At 33.7% G+C, this 22,318-nt stretch overlaps 1 pseudogene; it reads right to left on the bottom strand.

Moving 5' to 3' along the window:
* The window catches only part of LOC137652054 (regulating synaptic membrane exocytosis protein 2-like), a 163,133-nt pseudogene that overhangs the window by 18,069 nt on the left and 122,746 nt on the right, over window positions 1-22,318 (bottom strand).

The following is a 22,318-nucleotide window of genomic DNA, read 5'->3' as shown; positions in this document are numbered from 1 at the left end:
ATTTTCAAGTCTGGAGTTATGAAAGTAATCTAAGAGATACATATATAGTGCTGAGGTCTTGGTTTCTTCCAAAGTTGAGGTATATAATATACCCTTGAAGTATGCAAGGGCAAACCAGGTTTTCATAAATGGAGTACATTGTCCCGTATGATCATATACATCCATTTCTATTTGGGCAATTAGCTTATAAATATCTTTTATTTTCAAGTCTTGGAGCTATAAAAGTAATCTAAGAGATACATATTCAGTTTTGTTGTCTTGGTTTTATCCAAATTTGAGGTACATACGATAATAAACCCTTGAAGTATGAGAGGGAAAACCAGGTTTTCATAAAAGGAGAGCAATGTCCCGTTGAAGGATTTTCCTGGATCAATCAACTAATTTATAGAATACCAAACAAGGTTTTCGAGGAACTATTACTTTGACACATAACACATGTAAATAACTGACAATTTTCTTACGAGAAATTACACACAGAAGAACTGAAACAAAACAATTTTGTACAATTTGTCTTCATGTTTAGAAAAATACCTTTAGCAAACCAGGTGACAGGACCTTAAAGCAGTTTGAAAAAAAAATAATTGTGGCAGAAACTATTATTATTAATAGGCCAAAATTTGGTTAGTGTTAATGTTTGTTCAGTAATGAAAATGTAAAAAAAATAACCTTAATGTTAAAAGAAAACTTAAATATAGTATATGGTTAAGCTTACATGTACCTCTAAGGAGATATATCATTAAATTTCAAAACCAGAGGGAGACAAATATATATTCATATCCCCCATAAAAACTCAGATTATATCTATATATATATATATATATATATATATATATATATATATATATATATATATATATATATATATATATATATATATTCATATAAATATATATATATATATATATATATATATATATATATATATATATATATATATATGCGTACACTTACATATGAATATATATATATATATATATATATATATATATATATATATATATATATATATATATATATATATCTATATATATATATATATATATATATGTGTATGTATATATATCTATATATATATATATGTATATATACATATAAATATATACAAATAAATATATATATATAAATATATATATATATGTATATATATATAAATACATATATATACAGTATAATATATATATATATATACACATATATATAAATTATATATATATATATATATATATATATATATATATATATATATATATATATATATATATATATATATATATATATACATACAGTAATTCTTTAGCATCCCGGCTGACCTTTGCGTGACCGATGGTCAGCAGCGTGTGGAGCCTTGAGAGAATGTGACCTGGTGAGAGCCGAGTGAGTTGCCCTTCTCGCCCTGGGTGGTTCTTCAGAGCCCTTCGTGAACTCACCCCTGGAGGAGGCCCTGAAACTGTGACTTCGACGACGCTCGAGCGGACTTGCGGAGACCGTCAGCCTCTCTTCCAGGTCTTCAGCTGACGTGTTTAGAGTAGCAACGAACAAACAAACAGGCATTAAAACACTTGGACGGCAGTCCCTGGTCAGGTAATGAAAGAAGGGAGGATAAGAAGGTGGTGAGGAGATCAGCGCTCGCAAAGAGGAGTTAGTTTTCAGTGTTAGGTCTTGGAGAGTTCGAAGGAATCAGACTAACAGCTCATAGCAGTCCGACTTTTATAGTGTGCTGAAGATATTATCAATATGTCATCAACAGAGAGAAGTAACCAAATACGCTTCAGCGCTATTGGGTACTTCTGACGTGCATGATGACTGTAAGTTACCAGTCATATATTTAGAGGGAGTGATTGCTTTTCCGGGGATATCGAGTTGAAGATACATTAATTGTGCACAGGAGTGACAGTAATTACAAATCTAATCATAGCTTCCCTAACCTTACCTTACTTGGGCTAACCTTCTTCTACTTTACACAGCCTAACATCATTTGGCTTGGAGAATCTAACCTGTCCTTACAAAGTCAGAGATCACAATGTGCTACCAACGGAAATGCAATCAACCCAAAGAAGAAAACAAATTTATATGTTACAAACTCTCCAAGTATGAAAAACGCACATTTGAGGCCTAATAACATTCAGCATTTGCCAATCAACATTCAGCTCAACCTCCATAACAGGCAAATAGACCGACTATGATTTCTGACATTTGACTGAGAGCGTAAGAACATAAGGCAAGAGACAAAGGCAGAGACATATCGTACATATTGTTTTATATGGAAAGCAGCCATTTAACATAATTGTTCTTCCTCAGTCTCACAGGACACGGCACAGCAACATTCAGCAAAACAGATTCCTTTTCACAAAACAACTGAAAAAATGTTCAAACTTTGTTAGCTCAAAAAATAGTTTAGATCTATTTTCACTGAACACTAAACACCACATTGCATCCAGTTTTACGTTAGCAATGGCTCTCTGCGTTATATCACTCAACATAAACTTAATGCAAGAGTTTCCATTCTATATGCAACGATAAGCAACATAAACCTACCTGATGAATGGGCGTATTTTGCGTATTTCATAATGTAGAGTTGCCTTTCTATTACTTGCTCACCCATGTTATATCCATTTTGGTCCCGATTACTTTAGTTTAAGGTAAGGAAGCAAATAATGTGGAGGTTTTCAGTATATAATTCTTTTGTTTCGCTTTATTTGAAGTTTTAACATTTATTTGCGAAAGAAAATTCTCACTATTTCAGTAATAAAAAAATCAATAATTGTAACTACTTTACCTGAAAATATTTGTGATTAGTAAGATTTGGATATAGCAAACCATTACGTCCATTAAGACAACTTCATAATCATAATTTGCTTCCTCGCTGGTTGATTTATATTGGACATGGTGTTCGTGTAAATGTATATACTCATTAAGATTTGAGTTTATTTTTTTTTCAAGTGAGACTTGTTACTATATGTGCTATGTTAACCAGATGTAAACCCTCATACACATTAATACTTCCATCAATCATCGCAATGTCGTCGATAAAAGATACTACAGCAGATTGGATTAGCTTCTGCTCATACGAAGTGAATTCTTTGACACCGCCTTACCTCTGAATTTTCTGTAAAGATGCATAAATTCTTCTGGCATTCCTCGACTCTAGCTGTGCTGAATAAAAAAAAAAAAAAAAAAAAAAAAAAAAAAAAAAAAAAAAAAAAAGGAGATAGAATTGGTAATATCTGCTTCAAGGGCCACCACTTACCCTTGAACTCTGGGCTGGAGGACGACTGGTAAGCTACGGAGGAACGCCTTGACTGAGGCAGTGAGTGAGGATACGAGCGGGAGAGTTGGTACACCTCGTTCTCTGCTTGTTCGCTTAAGGAAGAGCCTCTTCTGGATGGTGACCTGAGGTTAAAGGTCAGTTACATCTGTGTCAAGACGTTTGTCGTCGTGATAAATTTGCACAGACTGCGTCGCAACAAACAATATCCTTTAAAGTAATATTGACAAAAGGACCTTCTAAATAAAGACTATTGATATTATGGTAGAAATAATTTCCACCTGTAGGATCATGAAAATACGACCCTCAATTGAAAATGGATTTGAATAATAGTAAAAAACATCTGTTACTGTGAAATTGTATAGTTTATACCTTGTGAAATATCTTAAGAAAAAGTTAAATATACTTAGACATCACAATCGAAAGCTGGCATCTGAAGTCACTCTATCTTAGCTTCAGGAACGGCTATTTCATCACCGGGATGTCAAGTTCACTAGTCCTAAATCAAATGACACTTACATGCATAATGGACAGAAAAAAAAAGAACATTCTTGAAAAAAATTACGAACATCAAAACCATCAAAATGAAATTGGTGCAGATATGAACATCGAACCAAAAAAGTGACATTAAGGAAAATTATTCCCCAAAAATGCAGTGCTGAAATTCACATCTAAAACTCCACGAATCACAGAATATTCTCTGAAAATTAACCACAGAAGCCTCTAGTACTACGTGAAAAAAAATATATAATAACAACTCGATAAAGCGCATGCGCTATTGTATGACTAAAAAAAGCGGAAAAAGATCAAAAACACAAATTTCCAATACCAACAAGATATTGCTTGAAGAGAGAGTCAACACGATTGATGATGACTAGATTTAAGTATGGAACACATGCTATCATTAAATGAACTGGGATAGCATTAATGCATTTCGATTTGAAGCCACTTTAGACAATTGTCTCCGGATGAAGTCGTTCGTAGAATAAAAAAAAAATATGGAGACCTGAAGGAAGAAGTAAATCTGATTTACAGCAAGATTTCTGGAGGCTGTCACTTCTCTCCCCCCTCTAGGTGAAAATGCAAGAAGTGAATACAAGAAGTGAGTGAATTGAAAAAAAAAACATTTGAAAGTTAAAAACACTTGTATGAGTATCAGAACGTTTTTCTTTTCTGACAATCAAATGCGTCTCGCATGCATCAGATTATCAGCAACTGAACAGTCTGGGAGTTTCACCATAAATAAACACAAAACACATCGAGGTTGCAGACTTTTATCTCTCGCGAAGGTAATTAGGAAATGTTTTCAGAGATTAGCCTCTTGAGGAAAGTCCTCTTTACAGATGCAGTAAGGGTGAAAAAGTTAAGTCTCTAACGAGTGATGAGCACATGATTAGCGTTCTATTTTTTGGAGGAATAATCATAAGAAAAAGACAAGCTCTCTCTCTCTCTCTCTCTCTCTCTCTCTCTCTCTCTCTCTCTCTCTCTCTCTCTCTCTCTCTCTCTCTCTCTCTCTTAATAACTGATGTATGAATCTCTGTCTCTGTATCTGTATCTGTGTACGTGAGTTGTTTAAAGTTAACCAGCTTGGTCCTTCAAAGAGCAAATAACTCTTTTTAACAGCAAAGACCATGTTTTAAAAGTCTGTGATAGTTTTGTCTTGATAGAAACTAGTATTTTTGTCCTCATCAAAAGAGGAGAGTTGCAAAAGTATTTTAATCATCTGCCACCTTCTCCTGTCTGTCTCTTTGTTTCTCTTGATGAATCCTTAAATCATAACAGCCTTCTGATTACATATAGTGTCTATCTGGTATACTGACATCTTCTGTCTGTCTATCTGATAAAAATTACACCTTCTCCTGTCTGTCTATGTCTGTCTTTATGAGTCCTAGAAGTATAAAAGTATTCTGTTGATCTGACACCTTCTCATGTCTGTCAGTCTGTTTGTATTTATGAATCCAAAAACCATAAAAGTATTCTAATTATTTGACACCTTCTCCTGTCTATCTGTAAACTGACACCTTCCCTTGCCTGTCTATTTACCTTTATGAATCATAAAAGTATAAATGTATTCTGTTTATTTGACCCCTTCTCCTGTCTGTCTATCTATATAAATGTCAACCCTCTAAATTCTCGAAGGAGCATTAAATTCTATCAACAATAGTTGTGATTCTATAAAAACATGATTAAGAAGAACTGCTTTTCTCTGAGGATCCTTCCAGGTTACCTTCACGGGGAGGACTCCCTACGCAGGAGCGTCCATCCTGCCCTTGGACACTTACTTGGAACAGCAGAAAGCAGAAGGAGGAGCCAAAGGAAAGACGCGAAAGGATTAGACAAAAGGTAATACGAGGAGATCCTTGGAAACTTTTTTTTTTTTTTTTTTAATTCAATCTGCAGACTTTTTCTCCTTGAATCAAATGTGCAAGAAAAAGAGACAAACGACTTACTACTCTGTTTGAATAATGATAACGATGATAAATACAAAAGAAATACAGAAAACGCATGACAAAGAAAGACTGATATAATTACAAAAGACAATCAGGCTGTAAAATAATCATATTTCAATACAAAAGGAAGAAATTTGTGTATATGTCACCGCTTGCAAGAATGAAATTATATGAATTTTCTTAAAAAAATATTGATTAAATCACATATCATCATAATACAAAATACAAAAAATACTAAAGAATATTAATGGAAAACAAGGATTTAAAATTGGTTTTAATTTTTAAAACAAAAAGCAGTTTGTCTTAAAATCAGTTTAACTGCTTTAGAGCAGGGACATACATTTCATGTCATAACAAAACAACCAAATAAATGTATTAAACTTAAAGCATATCATAAAAAAAGGGGAGAAATTCAGCAAACTATTTGTAGAAAGAGATAAATAGAGCTTAAGTTTCTACGTAGTAATTTAATTTTTTTTCTATTATTATCTCAAGACTGCTGGTTACTTATATCAGCAAAAAATTATTTAAACTATTCTACAATTTATAACTTATAATAAAAAATCTATTAGGACTTTAAATACATTTCTTAAATTACACTCTCAATGTTTACAAAAAAAAAAAAAAAAAAAAAAAAAAAAAAAAAAAAAAAAAAAAAAAAAAAAAAAAAAAAAAAATAATAATTAGGACTTAAATACATTCTTTAACATTTCCATTACAATGTTTACAAAATTAACCAGCAGTTTAAGATATTTAATACAACATCTACCAGAAATAACAATCTACGTCATTTTCTTTTCTTAGCAATAGCTTCTACTTAATTCATGAGATCTAGCACGCAACTACCAGCGTTAGTACAATACCTACATATATAAGTATAAATCTATCCCTAGATCACAAACACAGGTATGAAACGTGTACGAATCTTTCATTAAAAAGGGGACGTTGGAATAATGAGACATCACCGAAAGAATATAAAAAACATGAACAAATGTGAGAGTTCACTTACGCTACTATTCACAGGGTGTACATTATGAGTCCACAAAATAACAAGAGCAAAATCTACTACACTACATTTTGTAGGGGCCCAGAATCTTTTAAATGCATGGGATGGGATTCCACCTAGAGTGGAATCCAGTACTCTATCATATTGCAACGTACTGGAAACGATAGAAAGTAACCATCAATGCAATTAAAAAAAAAAAATTAAAATAAAACTATAGGATCTAAAAAATCTACGATTAGACTAATGAAGTAAGTCTAATGCTCACTGTAATCCTACTTCCGGTACAGACAGTTATGAAACCCAATGCTACATTTACGCAAACTCTACTGTAGTGCAAAATAAAGGACGGAAAGTCTCTCAGTGCAAGGAATGGAATGCAGGAGAGCTAAGAAAGATTGGCTGAAGGTACCTTGATTCCCTCCAGGCGAGATCTGGGTGCAGGAGTCCTGAGTCTAAGGAGGAGTTCCTGCTGTCTTCCGCGTCGATGTCGTCTGGGGATGTCATTAAAGGGTGAGTGCAAATGGAAGGACCTCCATAAAATGTTTGGGGACCGTAGGATATTCTTAAGGATAATATATGTTGTTTGCTACTGCCTGTGCAGTAAACATCTTAGGGCGATGTCAAGTACGGCGAGCAAAGGGTATGGCCAAGTGAAAATTGTAAAACCATTTTTTACTTTTCTAAAGACTAAAGGACATTGTAATGTTGTTTTTTTTTTCAAATTTATTAATATTTTGTTTTTGTCATGCTAAATGCACTATTCAACGTTAATATCAAGAAAGAATAGAACAGTTTAAGATTTCTAAAAACATATTTTTTTTTTTTTTTTTTTGCTAGGAGTATAAAGGAGATCATTCTTCTAAAAGGGACTCTATGTGGTATTCCATATAAGAAACTTTATGGAACATCATCAGGATGGAAAAATGGTAAGAGATTTGAAGAAAAAAATCTATAAACATTCGTGTCTGATAAACGATTCTACTATATCAAATTAGAAGAAAATACATCGAAGATAAAAATCTTAAAACTACTTTGGAAAAAGGCTAAACGGACGACGAATTTCTATAATAAAGACTCAATAGAGAGGTCGTTGTCAAGAAGGAAATATGAAAGACAAGAAAAAAAAAATTCTTTAACAAGATGCAATTTATTGTAAGGACAATATCTCCTGAGAAGACATAGGGCCACAAGAGAGAAAAGAAAGAAAAACAAATAAATTTAAAGAGTAATTATGGGAAAATGAAAGGTCTAAGGAAGATACGTATGGGAAAATGAACGAGGCTAGGAGAATATTTACAAGATGAATGAAGCAAGGGAAAAATAACGGAGAAAGAATGAGACAATGAAGAAAATTATGAGAAAATGAATAAAGCAAGGAAAATATATAGAGAAAGAACTAGACAAGGAAGAAAATTATGGGAGATTGAATAACGCAAGGAAAAAATTTATAGAGAAAGAACGAGACAAAGAAGAAAAGTATGGGAAAAGGATTAAAAAAAAAGAAAAACATACAGAGAAAGAAAGAGACAAGGAAGAAATTTATAGGAAGATGAATAAAGCAAGAAAAATATTTAAGGGAAGAACCAGGCAAGGAAGAAATTTATAGGAATATGAATGAAACAAGGAAAATTTATGGAGAAGGAAGACAAGGGAAAATGAAGAAAGCAAGGAAAAAATATAGGAAAGAACAAGACAAGGAATGGAAATGGAGGAAACAAGGAAACAATTACTAGGGAAGAACAGAAAAATAGGAAGAAAATTATGCAAAAAGCAGTAGAATAAACATTAATACCAAAACACTTAAAATTAGGATGAAAATTATGGGAAAAAGAATAGAAGAAAAATTAATCAGGAAAGAACGAGATACGGAATAAAATCATATATATATATATATATATATATATATATATATATATATATATATATATATATATATATATATATATATATATATATATATATATATATATTTATATATATACATACACATATATATATATATGTATATATATATATATATATATATTATATATATACATATATATATATATATATATATATATATATATATATATATATATATATATATATATATATATATATATATATATATATATATGTATATATATATACATATAGATAGATAGACACACTGATAGATTTATCCTTAAAAATCGCAGAAAAGTCATTTTAGTATCATCAATAAAGGGAGGTAAATAACAGGAAGAACTCAATCCCAAGCACTTTCAAGTGTACACTCATCTTCAGGGTGTCGATCTGTATCATGACGATATGCGAATGAATATATAAAAAACACTCCTGCTTATCACTTTCCTGTAAAATTTGCTTATATATATATATATATATATATATATATATATATATATATATATATATATATATATATATATATATATATATATATATATACATTTATATATTCATATATATATATATAAGTATATATAATTTTCTATATTTATGTGCCGAAAATTTATATATATATATATATATATATATATATATATATATATATATATATATATATATATATATACACACACAAAAACATATACATATATGCATATATATATACGTATATATATATATATATATATATATATATATATATATATATATATATATATATATATATATATATATATATATATATATGTACACATATCTATATGTGTATATATGCATACGTATATAGGAAGAAAATAAACACTATCATTTCCAAAAGATATAAATATAAATTATTACCTCCCAATGGGATATAACCCGTCTCTTCAAGTCAATACACACACACACACACACACACACACACACACACACACACACACATATATATATATATATATATATATATATATATATATATATATATATATATATATATATATTTATATGTATATATAGAGGCATACTATATACATACACATATACAGCTCTGTTTCCAATAGAGTCTGCCAGTTCTGGGAAAGCCTCCGCTATCTCTCAAAGAGACAGATACCGTTAAAGCTGCAAGGGACACTTGAATAGATTGATTACGATGCCTTGAAAGGAATGCTCTGCTAACGTTAGATCTTAATTATTCGCAACGTCAAGATAAAAAAAAATGAGCATCAAAACTCAAAAGTTATTATTCCGCGTATACGAAATGATACGACAAACTATAGATGTGAGATCTGGAAAAAGATAAGTATTATGTGATTTTGGATTTCTTTTTGTAGGTTAGATAATGGTTATGTAAATGAAGTTAGGTAAAAGATTGTGTTTTAAATATCTCAGGATAGCACATATTTATTTGTAAAAAAATAATAAAAAAATAAGTATTCTTAATATGATAGTGCAATTAATAACTAATTTTCTATTATTTCTAGAAGGGATTAACTAGAATAGAGATAATTATGGTTTACCCTTTCATTGAATGGCGAGGAGCTTTGCATAGATGTATGATGGAATAAAATGATAAAATGTATTTTTCATTCTATTAATGAAATCCTAAAGTAAAATGAAGGCTAAAAGGAAGAGGAAGGATGATATATTAATCTCAGCGCTGACGACACAAAAGAGAATGGGTTATGACTGCCACATTCGAGCTTCTCTTTCTCATACTATGTTACCCTGTAAAAATTACAAAGAGAGATGTAAAAAACTGGCAAACCATTCTCATGTTACAGTATGGTACCCTGTAAAAATTAGAGAGATATCTAAAAAACTGGCAAACCATTCTCATGTTACAGTATTTTACCCTGTAATATTACAAGGATAGGTCTAAAAAAACGGGCAAACCCTTCTCATGTTATGATACCCTGTAAAATTACAAATATAGGTCTAAAAAACTGGCAAACCCTTCTCACTTTATGTTACCCAGTGAAAATTACAAAGAGATATCTAAAAAAAACTGGCAAACCATTCTCATATTACAGTATATTACCCTGTAAAATTACAAAGAGAGATCTAAAATACGGGCAAACCATTCTCATATTACAGTATATTACCCTGTAAAATTACAAAGAAAAATCGTCTAAAACACTAGCAAATCAACATATCTTGAAAACAAGTGAAAATCAGCAATAGATCTTCCATTAGCCCATAATAAAATTAAACCAGCTAATGACACTCACCAAATGAGGAGAAAAAAAATGAAAATTCAATACGAAAAACAAAGAGTTAGAAAACCTACCAGAGCCCGAACGAACTGAAGACGGTCTCCTGACGGTGTTAGATGCTACGAAATCGTACGACGCGATGGATCCCCTGGGCGTGGCGTTTGCGGAGCGAGACCTCCTCTCCTGAAGGCGGTACCAGATGGGGCGTTCATCCAGGTAGGCGTGGCGGAGGTCGATTAGCGTCTCTCCTGCAATCGAAGGAAAGTTTCTCGATCCTGTCACCAGATGTCTCCCTAATTCGTTATCGAGTTTTAGCTCTTTGATGTCAAACTATTCTCGTTACTGATAATTACTTTGTACTAGTGTACGTGACCCGTCAAAAATGATGGCTGAATATGCACATACACGCACACACACCTTTCTCGCCAAGGTATGATTACTCCTTCTCCCTCTACCCTATATACACACTATTTCACCATCTCCGTTGACGGTACGATTTAACCTAAATAATAACACTACTATCATAGTTGTGAAAGTATTGTTGGAATTCTCTCTCTCTCTCTCTCTCTCTCTCTCTCTCTCTCTCTCTCTCTCTCTCTCTCTCTCTCTCTCTCTCTCGTTATATATACATATATATATATATATATATATATATATATATATATATATATATATATATATATATATATATATATACAGTATATATATATATATATATATATATATATATATATATATATATATATATATATATATATATATATATATATATATATATATATATATATATACACACACACACATATATATATATATATATATATATATATATATATATATATATATATATATATATATATATATATATATGTACAAAGACATCAATTTGAATTTAAAACCTTTCTATTAGTGCAATATTTATATTTCACAGTACATCAAACCACCAACAGCACATTAAAATACTCCCTCAAAGGTACGATTTAACCAAGAAGAAAAACACCATCTGTATTGGGATGCTGTGACGTCATAACCTACCCAAGAATCCGTTGTCAGTGTCGGAGATGTAATCCCACACAGTGAGCTCGAGGGTGAGTGCCATGAGCGAGTCTCCAGTCAGGGCCTCCCAGATGAAGGATGAGTTCCACAGGGGTTTGCACGACGACTCGGCCACGCCCGTCGAGTACATCTTGCAGTCGCTGAGGAGGCGCAGGAGGAGGAGGAGTTAGTCGTTTTGGGAAGGAGAGAATTGAAGTGGTTATGTGATGATGAAAAATTGTTCTGATCGGTGGAATAATTGTTGTGATTTAGCGCTTCGATTGAATATTTGAATTAATGGAAAAGAAGGAAGGATAATGATAAATGCTTAATCTTAATAATCTTAATAATAATAATTTTGATAATATTAATAATATTAATAATTTTGATAATAATGATAATAGTATTAATATTGATAATAATAATAGCTTTAATCTTAATAATTTAATAACAACTTTAGTAATTTAACAACTTAGAAAATATAATAATAACTTTAATGATTTAATACTGAAACATAAAATAACTATATAGAAAAATAAACCAAATAAATGAAGTAAAGCATTATAAAGATTAAATATCATTCATACGTTTATGCAACATATAATCATAATAAACATATGATTTTTTAATCTTTTTTTTATATGGGAATGTTTAAGAAAACATTTCTCACAATCTTACTTCGAGATATGATATCATTTCATCATTGTATCTTGCTAAACTATGCATTTAAAATTTTATTAATCACAGGCAGGAAATGAAAAATATCTAAATTTAATTTATTGATTATTTGGCATAGATAGTTAATTTCAAACTTAAAACCTTACTCATATGTAAAAATCTTGTCCTTAGATTAATCTTAACAAAATGGCGATATGTTAAATAAAAATAAAAAAAAAATATTGAGAAGTCTAATTAGTGATATAAGATTTAGTATCATAATCAGACGTAGGTTAAGGAACTATACTCCATTTTTTTTTTTTTTTAAATAAGGAGCATTTGCACCTACTCGCTGGGGGGCCCTTTTAGCTCGAAAAAGATTCCTGCTAGATGATTGGTTGGCAAGATAATTCTAACCAATCAGCAAGTAGGAAACTTTTCTGAGCTAAAAGGGCACCCCTGCGAGTCAGTGCAAATTAGCCTCTTTAAAAATATGGAGTATAGTCATGAAATAATCTCAATTTCTCTGGCTCGAAAAAACAATTAACATTAACTAGAAAATAACATTACTATGTCAAAGACTTGTTAGAATGTATCTGAAAATACAGAAATAAAGAAAAGTATTAAAAAATAAAGGTTGCCGTACTAAGATACTATATGGTAATAGAATCATATTTTTGAACAAAGATAAAAAAAATATCTTTACCAAGGTCAGAATAATAGATAGATGTAAAGGCAAACTGGTTTTCAATTTGCAAAAAAATAGGAAGTCAAATGAAAATAACACACATTTCAAAATTGCAACAGACAATAGATAAGAGATAGAAATTCACGCACCATAACAAACTACTTCACAAGTTATAAAAATTTGGGTTTGGTTGCACAAACAGCGTTTGCATAAATTGGAATCCAAATTGAGAATAATTGTATTTCTGGTCTATGGTAACCAATTATGATATAAGTAGAATCTATGATGATATAATGAGAAGATTTTTAAGTAAGCCCATTGACGCACAGATACTATATATATATATATATATATATATATATATATATATATATATATATATATATACAAATATATATACATATGTATATATATATATTTATATACATATATATATATATATATATATATATATATATATATATATATATATATATATAAGCATATACTATATATATACACACACACATATATATATATATATATATATATATATATATATATATATATACATATATATATACTGTATACACACATTATATATATATATATATATATATATATATATATATATATATATATATATATATATATATATATATGTTTATATATATATACATATATATATATATATAAATATATATATATATATATATATATATATATATATATATATATATATATATATATATATATATATATATATATATATATATATATACAGAGAGAGAGAGAGAGAGAGAGAGAGAGAGAGAGAGAGAGAGAGAGAGAGAGAGAGAGAGAGAGAGAGGGGTGTGTGCTAATGTGCATATGTATGAATGTATGACGTGCGTAGTGTGCATGCAAATCTGTGGATGCACATACTGTATGTTCGTATGTGTGTTCGTGTATTTGACCATACACCCCAAACGCAATCATACTTAATTCTTTCTTTACGGGAATTATGAAAAGGTTCCCATCACTTATACTCGTATTCTTACGCGAAAGGATAAAGCCTCAGGCAGACGAAGGCCTCCGGAGGGCAGTAGGAAGAGGAATCCCTGAAGCGGAGGTCGTGGGCAGAAACCACCGTCACGATCAGGTGAGATTTGTCCTGGTCGTACCATAGTTGGATTTGCAGTTTCCCGCTCACTGGCTCGCGTATGAGGTCGCCCTGAAAGTATGCGGCTTGATAATAATAATAATAATAATAATAATAATAATAATAATAATAATAATAATAATAATAATAATAATATTAATAATAATAATGATAATAATAATAATAATAATTATAAAAATACTACTACTACTACTACTACTACTACTACTACTACTACTACTACTACTACTAATAATGCTATAACCAAAATATCTTCAGTATTGCTCTTGTTTTCAAGGGGTCAGTTTGCCATAAGTTAAATATATCACTGTTACCAACAATAACAACAAAAACAACTATAACAACAACAACAACAACAACAATAATAATAATAATAATAATAATAATAATAATAATAATAATAATAATAATAATAAATTCAAGGAGGTATTCCGGACAATTCGTTCTTTATTGAGAGGTAAAAATATTGGAAGACTAAAGTTTTATAAGTCTTGGTAAAATGAAACCACAGGGAATTATGGGAAATTAAAAGGGCCAGAAGCAATGGATCTAATGCCCCTGGGGGGGGGGGGGGGCAATACAGTAATAGAATAAATAAGAAGTAAAACTGGGAAGAAAAAACAACGAAGAACGAAATTCATGAAATAAGAAGAACTGTGGTTTACGAGCATATTGGCACTGATGAAGGAAATTGAAAAACAGCGCAAATTGAAAGTAAAAATGACAAATAAAAGTAATAGAAAATATATTTCTTTCAAGAAAATAACCAAAAGAAAGAAAATTCCAAAGAGAAAATATATAATAGAAAGGGTCTCGTTCTAACACACACTTCCAGATCAAATTGAATGTAAAAGTGACAAATAAAAGTAATCGAAAAAATATTTTATATCAAGAGAATAACCAAAAGAATAACATCCCAAAGAGGAAAGTAAAAATAGCAAGGTTCTCGTTCTAACTTCCAAACAACACCAGCTGAGCCTTTCCAAAGGCCCAACTCTTAAATGCCTAAGGAAGTAAAGTGCCTCGCAAATACCGGCACAAATGCCGAGACCATTTGGAGATGATGTGCCTTACCAGGTGGATCTAAGATAGAAAATAGAAAACAAACACGACTTGTGTAAACGGATCTGAAGGAATATCTCGAAAACAGTCTAACCTTAGAGGAGGTCTTAAGGCTGGGAGTGACTTAATACTCTGGGCTCAGTTCTACAGCTCTCCTTCAAAGAGATGGAGGTAGGAAAGTGGAGATCTTCCGGAGAGGAGGTGGGCGTAGGAGGCCTTGGTTGGAATATGAGGGGGACGTAAGAGGTCATGGTGAGTATAGGAGGGGGACCTAGGAGGGGGACGAATGAGGCCTTAGTGGGTATATGAGGGGGAGGGGGCATAGGAGGCCTTGGTGGTCATAGGAGGAGGACGAAGGAGGCCTTGGTGGACATAGGAGGGGGACGCAGGAGGCCTTGGTGGACATAGGAGAGGGACGTAGGAGACCTTGGTAGACATAGGAGGGGGCCGTATGTGGTCTTGGTGGACATAGCAGGGGGACATAGGAGGCCTTGGTGGACATAGAAGGAGGACGTAGGAGGCCTTGGTGGACATAGGAGGGGGACGTAGGAGATCTTGGTGGATAGGGGAGGGGGACGTAGGAGGCCTTGGTGGACATAGGAAGAGGAAGTAGGAGGCCTTGGTGAACACAGGAGGTGGACGTAGGAGGCCTTGGTGGACATAGGAGGGGGATGTATAAGGCCTTGGTGGCCGAGGGGGACGTAGGAGGCCTTGGTGGACATACGAGGACGACGTAGGAGGCCTTGGTGGACATAGGAGGGGGACGTAGGAGACCTTGGAGGACATAGGAGGGGGGCGTAGGAGGCCTTGGTGGACATAGGAAGGGGATGTAGAAGGCCTTGGTGGACGAGGGGGACGTAGGAGGTCTTGGTGGATATAGGAGGGAGACATAGGAGGCCTTGGTGGACATAGGAGGAGGACGTAGGAGGTTTTAGTGGACATAGGAGGGGGACATAGGAGGCCTTGGTGGACATAGGAGGGGGAGGTGGACATAATAGGGGGACGTAGGAGGCCTTGGTGGACATAGGAGGTGGACGTAGGAGGCCTTGGTGGACATAGGAGGAGGACGTAGGAGGCCTAAGAGGGTTTGGTGGACATAGGAGGAGGAAGTAGGAGCCTTGGTGGACATTGGAGGGGGACGTAGGAGACCTTGGTGGACATAGGAGGAGGACATAGGAGGCCTTGGTGGACATAGGAAGGGGACGTAGGAGGCTTTGGTGGACATAGGAGGGGGACATAGGAGGCCTTGGTGGACATAAGAAGGGGACGTAGGAGGCCTTGGTGGATATAGGAGGGAGACTTAGGAGGCCTTGGTGGACATAGGAGGGGGACGTAGGAGACCTTGGTGGACATAGGAGGCCTTGGTGGAGATAGGAGGAGGACGTAGGAGGCCTTGGTGGACATAGGAGGAGGACATAGGAGGCCTTGGTGGACATAGGAGGAGGACGTAGGAGGCCTTGGTGGACATAGGAGGGGGACGTAGGAGACCTTGGTGGACATAGGAGGCCTTGGTGGACATAGGAGGAGGACATAGGAGGCCTTGGTGGACATAGGAGGAGGACGTAGGAGGCGTTGGTGGACATAGAGGAGGACGTAAGAGGCCTTGGTGGACATAGGAGGAGGACGTAGGAGGCCTTAGTGGACATAGGAGGAGGACGTAGGAGGCCTTGGTGGACATAGGAGGGGGACGTAGGAGACCTTGGTGGACATAGGAGGCCTTGGTGGACATAGGAGGAGGACGTAGGAGGCCTTAGTGGACATTGGAGGAGGACGTAGGAGGCCTTGGTGGACATAGGAGGAGGACGTAGGAGGCCTTGGTGGACATAGGAGGCCTTGGTGGACATAGGAGGAGGACATAGGAGGCCTTGGTGGACATAGGAGGAGGACGTAGGAGGCCTCGGTGGACATAGGAGGGAGACGTAGGAGGCCTTGGTGGACATAGGAGGGGGACATCGGAGACCTTGGTGGACATAGGAGGCCTTGATGGACATAGGAGGAGGACATAGGAGGCCTTGGTGGAAATAGGAGGAGGACATAGGAGGCCTTGGTGGACATAGGAGGAGGACGTAGGAGGCCTTAGTGGACATAGGAGGAGGACGTAGGAGGCCTTGGTGGACATAGGAGGGGGACGTAGATCTTGGTGGATATAGGAGGGGGACGTAGGAGACCTTGGTGGACATAGGAGGAGGACAGAGGAGGCCTTGGTGGACATAGGAGGAGGACGTTGGAGGCCTTGGTGGACATAGGAGGGAGACGTAGGAGGCCTTGGTGGAAATAGGAGGAGGACGTAGGAGGCTTTGGTGGACATAGAAGAGGACGTAGGAGGCGTTGGTGGACATAGGAGGGGGACGTAGGAGGCCTTGGTGGACATAAGAGGGGGACGTAGGAGACCTTGGTAGACATAGGAGGCCTTGGTGGACATAGGAGGAGGACATAGGAGGCCTTAGTGGACATAGGAGGAGGACGTAGGAGGCCTTGGTGGACATAGGAGGCCTTGGTGGACATAGGAGGAGGACATAGGAGGCCTTGGTGGACATAGGAGGAGGACGTAGGAGGCCTTGGTGGACATAGGAGGGAGACGTAGGAGGCCTTGGTGGACATAGGAGGGGGACGTCGGAGATCTTGGTGGACATAGGAGGCCTTGGTGGACATAGGAGGAGGACATAGGAGGCCTTGGTGGAAATAGGAGGAGGACATAGGAGGCCTTGGTGGACACAGGAGGAGGACGTAGGAGGCCTTAGTGGACATAGGAGGGGGACGTAGATCTTGGTGGATATAGGAGGGGGACGTAGGAGACCTTGGTGGACATAGGAGGAGGACAGAGGAGGCCTTGGTGGACATAGGAGGAGGACGTTGGAGGCCTTGGTGGACATAGGAGGGAGACGTAGGAGGCCTTGGTGGACATAGAAGAGGACGTAGGAGGCGTTGGTGGACATAGGAGGGGGACGTAGGAGGCCTTTGTGGTCATAGGCGGAGGACGTAGGAGACCTTGGTGGACATAAGAGGGGGGACGTAGGATTTCTTAGTGGACAGAGGAGGGGGACGTAGGCCTTGGTGGATATAGGAGGGAGATTTAAAAGGCCTTGGTGGATATAGGAGAGGGCGTAGGAGTGAAAATAGATGATAACATCGATTGAGCCAGCTACAAGGAAAGACCCGGTAGGATACACTCAGCGTTCAGTGGAGTGTAAAGTTAGAGGTACTTGGTCCCGAAGAAACGGGATGTAAATATTTATCTTACTCTTTGTTACTCCTATGTTTTTAGATAAGGCTAAAATCTAAAAGCTATAAACTGCCTGAGACAGATAGCATTGGATGGAGGAGTCTTAGGATGTGGAAATAAAAGCCCAGATAGAATAAGGAAATACAAAAACTTTTAATTCTTTTTTCTTCCTATAAAGTTAACTGGTATTTAATATAACCAGATACTATATGCATTTGCTATCAAGTCTAGATTTTAGAAATAAAGAAGATACTGTGAAATAAAAATTCATACAAAAATACTATCCAAAAGCCAAATTCATTTAGTAAGAAAACATATGACAGTAAAATTGCAAACGAGGGACTTATGGAATCTTGGACGACTTTGTTAAGTGATAACAATGGAGGTTTTCACATGGAAATTACCATTAGGAAAAGGAATCATAGTCTGTAATAATAATAATAATAATAATAATAATAATAATAATAATAATAATAATAATAAAAATATCAATCATAATAATAATAATAATAATAATAATAATAATAATAATAATAACAATAATAATAATAATAATAATGATAAACCTAAGCAAATTTCACCATGTATATCAATATAATGTATAGAATTTCTTTAACTAGACTAAAATTATAACCTTTCAATATTTTTCAAAATTGTTTTATATACACGACCATTTTACAAACAAACCATGGCACTACCAGTCAATGATGTATATTGGCTGATAGTGGCCATTCATGTAAAATTGGAATGAACTAAATAGGAATAAACTTAAAAATAGAAAGAGCCCATAATGCAAAGCCGACACGAGGCTTGTAATTAGAGCAAGAAATCTTGTAATGACAAATAATGAAAAGAAATCCGTAAATAATAATTGCATTTTTAATGCAAAGGTTTAGCTTCTACATAGCCTACTTGTATTACATTATGTTCATGCAGACTCAGTAATGATACAATACTCTTTATTTAGTGATTAATGTAACCTTTCAGTGATTAATGAAACATTTAATTGATTAATGAAACATTTCATGCATTAATTAAATATTTCATTGATTAATGAAACATTTCATTGATTAATGAAACATTTCATTGATTAATGAAACATTTCATTGATTAATGAATATTTCATTGATTAATGAAACATTTCTTTGGTTAATGAAAAATTTAATTCATTAATAAAACACTTCATTGATTAATGAAAAATTTAGGGATTAATGAAACATTTCAACGAGTAATGAAACGCTTCAGCGAGTAATGAAAATTTTACTGTTTATTGAAACTTTTCAGTGATTTATAAAACATTTCATTGATTAATGAAGCATTTCAGTGCTTAATGAAACATTTAATTGATTAATGTGACATTTCAGTGATCAATGAAACATTTCAGTGATTATTGAAACATTTCCTTGATTAATGAAACATTTTATTGGTTAATAAAGCACTTTATTGATTAATGAAACATTTCAGTGATCAGTGAAACATTTCAATTATTAAGGAAACAGTTCAGTGATTGATAAAACTTTTTATTGATTAATTAAACATTTTAGTGGCTAATGAAACATTTCATCGATTAATGAAACATTTCACTGATTAATAAAACACTTCATCGATTAATGAAACATTTCAGTGGTTAATGAAACATTTCAGTGGTTAATGAAACATTTCAGAAGTCAAGAAACTGGCTGAACACTCACTTGAATTCTTTAATATCATATGGAATAACTCATCATAGACTTTAATCTGATAAAGTCACAGAGATTATTAAGTACATGATGCAATATTCTATTTATTTGAATGATTTAGCTTCCGCAATAATTTTCAATGTTAAATGATAGTCGACAATAATGAATTCATATTATTTAGCATTCTATAGAATTCTTAATTACAATAACAAACTCCAAAAACTTACAGGAATTCTTGGTAATTTTCTGCGGGAACTTGAGAGAGATTTGTCATCTCCATCTGAAAAGGAAATTAAAAGAGTGATTTCCATCATATTTACTTCTAAACAATAACTGTATTTGTAGACCTGGAGTATCAATCAAATATTGTGCTGAGAAATCGACCCCATCAGAAGGAAGTAGCTCTTTAAAATCACATTCCTATCTCTCCCAAAATATATATGTTAAGTAATCGCCCCCACCAGAAGAAATTACCTTTTAAAAAAATCACATTCCTATCTCTACCAAAATATATTATGTTGCGCAATCGACTCTACCAGAAAAAATTATCTTTTGCAAATTACATTCCTATCTCTCCCAAAATATATTATGTTGCGCAATCGACTCTACCAGAAAAAAATTACCTTTTGCAAATTACATTCCTATCTCCCAAAATATATTTTGTTGCCCAATCGACTCTACCAGAAAAAAATATCTTTTGCAAATTACATTCCCATCTCTCCCAAAATATATTATGTTGCGCAATCGACTCTACCAGAAAAAAAAATTACCTTTTGCAAATTACATTCCTATTTCCCAAAATATATTTTGTTGCCCAATCGACTCTACCAGAAAAAATTATCTTTTGCAAATTACATTCCTATCTCTCCCAAAATATATCATGTTAAGCAACTGACCCCAACACCAGAAAGTACTTCTTGAAAATCACATTATTCCATCTTATTTAACTTCCTCATATTCTTTTTTAATTTTCTATAGTTTATATATAAAAGATTTATGCTAAAGTTGTTACTAATATTGAAATATTGTAGTTTATTTTTTTGCATATTTCCTTTCCTCACTGAGTTACATTCCCTGTTGGAGCCCTTGGGCTTATAGCTTTTCAAACTAGGGTTGTAGTTTAGCAATTAATAATAATAATAATAATAATAATAATAATAATAATAATAATAATAATAATAATAATAATAATAATAATAATATCACTGTATTTTTGTTTGCCAATCACTATCCTCCTAGTTCTATTCTGAAGGTCCTTGACTACGCAAGAAAAAAAAAACTTGTATTAAAAAACGGTAAATGCCTGGCAACATTTATTCTAGTGATATTACGGTCACCAACCAGTAAAATGTAGGAACAAAGTGTGGTAAAATTACGGTCGCCTGTATTTTACTGAAATACGGCTATGAACAGTATATTTTTATGGAGAATTCCCGATTAAAATTATGTGTTTTTAACAGTGAAGTATATACATATTTTTTTCATCTCTGTCTCTAAACTTCTCTCTGTAGCATTATCTCATCTCACTCTTGATCTTACTCTTTCTGTTCTCCATCCCTGATGATCTAATCAATCAATCAATCAATCTCTATCCTTGTAAATTATCTATATTTCTTATTAGGAAGCGGCTTCCATTACTTAGGATTCATTCTGGAAAAAAAATGTCACGTGAAGTAAAATACGTTACATTGAAAATATATTATTTACATACAAACATACATACATACATAGGTATAGCTTTTATAATCAATAATATAGTTAGATACGTATCTGATTCCAATGTGTTCCTAATAAATCAAAATAAACATGCAAGAATCGTTTTTTAAATATGCCTACGTAGGCAAAAAGATATTTGAAATATTGATATCTCTCAACTGAATAAATATCAGAATACATTATAGAGACCCCCAGGTATTTAAGTATACTTACTTTATATTGATGATTGCCAGACGAATACAAATACAAAGGAATTTCTAATAGTTTGGATTGTTTTG

Source organism: Palaemon carinicauda, chromosome 13 (genome assembly GCF_036898095.1).
Source record: "Palaemon carinicauda isolate YSFRI2023 chromosome 13, ASM3689809v2, whole genome shotgun sequence".
In the NCBI taxonomy this organism is placed as follows: Eukaryota; Metazoa; Arthropoda; class Malacostraca; order Decapoda; family Palaemonidae; genus Palaemon; species Palaemon carinicauda.
Note: the sequence above shows the minus strand (reverse complement) of the source record. Positions and strands in the feature narration are given on the sequence as shown.